Source organism: Bactrocera neohumeralis, chromosome 5 (genome assembly GCF_024586455.1).
Source record: "Bactrocera neohumeralis isolate Rockhampton chromosome 5, APGP_CSIRO_Bneo_wtdbg2-racon-allhic-juicebox.fasta_v2, whole genome shotgun sequence".
NCBI classification, from domain to species: domain Eukaryota; kingdom Metazoa; phylum Arthropoda; class Insecta; order Diptera; family Tephritidae; genus Bactrocera; species Bactrocera neohumeralis.
Window position 1 is genome coordinate 16,043,960 of NC_065922.1, and position 2,949 is coordinate 16,046,908.

Below are 2,949 nucleotides of genomic sequence, written 5' to 3' on the forward strand. Positions count from 1 at the left end.
ATTTGAAGCCGAAATTTTGTTTCAAAATCAATTTTTTTAGAAAGCGCTATTTTGTCAAAAAATTGTATTTTGCTTATTCCTTCGATTAATTACTAGATTTAACATTATTAACAGAGGATCCATTTCAGAGATATAATGGTCACCGCAAAACGTATTTTTTGAGAGAATCTCCCGGAGATCAGTTCTAGTTCCTTTCCAAGTAAATATATTTCCTAATACTAAGCCTTAGAATATACATAGTTAAAAGATACCATAATACGTGTACAATTTTTTGGATCATTCTAGATTCTAGAAAAAAATTCTGGAAAATTCGATTTCTTCCGACTTCACACTGTATGTATACCTGCTATAATCTCTTAAATAGTGGTCCAATTGTAGTTATTGGGTATATCTCTGTCTCACTACGTAGGTTGACTTTTATATTCGACAACAAAAACAAATCTTAATCAAGGAAAATCGCTTTATTGTTTTTCAAAATAGTCTCCATTAAGATCCGCACGCAAAAGGTTCAAATCAATTTCCGAAGCATTTTTGCTACTCCGATTGAAGTACTTCCAAAACATGCCTTTTGAACGCATCAGTCGCCACTTCAGGGTTCGAAAAACGTTGACCTTTTAGTTTATGTTGTATGTACGGGAATAAAAAGAGGTAATTTGGTGCGAAGTTACAACTATACTGAGGATGACTCATCAAATTGATATTTTGAGTGTTTTCAGTCGATGTTTGAGATCAGGCATTGTCGTAGTGAAAAATTATTCGTCTTTGGCGGTTCGTTTTCTTAATTTATTGAAAGCCAACTGGAATATAAATGATTGTGTACCACTCAGCGTTGTTTCAGTTTTTCCAAAAAAAACAGGCAACCACTTGCTTGGAAGTGCTTCGCAAGCGAACAAATTTTCAAGAGAAACAACCATACCGTCGGCTGCTCTTTACTCTCGGAAACCCTCTTGGGGTGATCTAAGCCCTCGAATTCAATCAAATTCACCATATTGATTTTTGATGAAACTTTATCGCCAAAAATTGAACTAATTTCATCATTGTAAGTTGCAAAAAACAATCGCTCGAAAATTTTCATGATTCATTTAAATTTTTTGGTCGAAAAGAATATTTTATGTTACTGTAAACAACACAAGTAGCGTTTTGAGTATGCATACCGCCAAAAATGTCAAACTTTACGATCAAGTTGTCAGTTGTCAAATTGCAACACTAGCACAACTTTTGTACGTGCACAGGCTTCAGTTGTTGATGGAAAGTGGTTATTTTTTCTGGGGAAAATAGGTTTTTTTGTGTATAAAGTGAAAATGAAAGTTTACAGTATCGAAAATGTATAATATATACACATATTATGGAAGCTTTTGGAAGTTAAATGTTTAAAATTTAAAATAAATAATATTTTTTTAAATTGAAAGAAAATTCCGTTAATATTTTATTTTTCATAATGTAATAATAAAGAAAATGTTGTTGCTTTCATGATTTAAACATTGCCTTAATGTGGTATACGAGTACATGCCTCAAAAAAACAGTTTTAAACTAATTTTTTATGGAGTTTTCGGAAGGTTCATAAAAGATATATGAGAAAAAGAATACAAAATTTATTTTTCGTCAAAAAAAAATTTTTTTTTGTTAAAAATAATATGCATAAAAATAGATATCGTCTTTAGAAAATCATAAAGCCTAATTAAAAACAAATGTTAATCCAAAATTATAGAAAAAATAAATTTTCTGCTCATTAACTACGCTTTGTAATCTAAATGTAACAATAAAAACAAACATTTGCATATATTATTTATTATAAATTTACATATTCTCCAGCATGCATCCATAGATGATTATCAGTACCCGCATTAAGCATAGCCTGCCAATTATTTTTGCCGTCGGCTATGTTGAAAAAGATTGCGAATTACATGCCTCAGAAGCCTACCTAATCTCCAGCTGACATGCAAGCATATAATTTCTGCAAAATACAATAGCAGAGCAATAATTATTTTGCCGGGATTGTTTGAATTTTTAATTTCACTAACTTTGTAAGCAAAACATGGATTTTAATTGCAACATTTTGTCTGCATATATGCTTGAGCTGCATTTATTGTAAGAGCTCATGCTAAATATGTAAATTTGGGCTATAAGAACTTCATTTCAACTCACAAAAGCTGCGCCGTAATATAATATTATTGTAATATGTAATGCAATAAGACAGGGCTAGAGGCGCCACGGGTATCTGGAAGATTCGTGGCAAATAGCCATGAGGCAACGAGAGGTGTTATTAAGAGGCTGGAAGTAGTTTTCTGCGCAATAATGAGCAATTTGAATGAAATGATTGGCAGCGAAAAGATACGTGCTGTCCTAATATAGCCATTTTTAATTAAAAATTGTAATAATATAATTTTAACATACAATTTTTATATGGCTCAAAATTAAAACATTATATTAAAATATAGAAATAAAATAATTACTAAAAAAAATAATTTAAAATGTAAAAAAAATTACTAAAAATTAGACTAACGCAGCCGGTAGGATTCGAACCTACGCTCCCAGAGGGAATCTGATTTCGAGTCAGACGCCTTAACCACTCGGCCACGACTGCTCACAATAATAGTGTGCTCAATGACGCATAGCAAACCAGCTGCTGCATTTATCAATATGTAGAACGTTTAAATGGAGAGAGAGAGCACTTTATTACCGACATTTCTTTTTTAGGGATGACAGCTTTGCTCTTGTATTTAAATAATAAAGATTTGTATTCGCAACATATTAACCAATTTTATTGTGATAACTCCAAGATTAACAGTTATATACTGTAAAATATTATATTCTGTAAAATTTATCTACCGTTATTTGTTGCAAAATGTTTTATTCTGTAAAATAATATGTATGTCCACCAAAGAGAGAGAAAATATTCATTTCTGTATATAGAATCTGGTAAAGTAGGAATAGACACTAGAATAATAT

At 31.1% G+C, this 2,949-nt stretch overlaps 1 non-coding gene across 1 annotated transcript; it reads right to left on the reverse strand.

The window, feature by feature from the left end:
- Positions 1–2,502: 2,502 nt before the first annotated feature.
- Positions 2,503–2,584, reverse strand: Trnas-cga (transfer RNA serine (anticodon CGA)). The gene has a single exon. It is a non-coding gene; the product is annotated as a tRNA-Ser (tRNA).
- Positions 2,585–2,949: the final 365 nt, after the last annotated feature.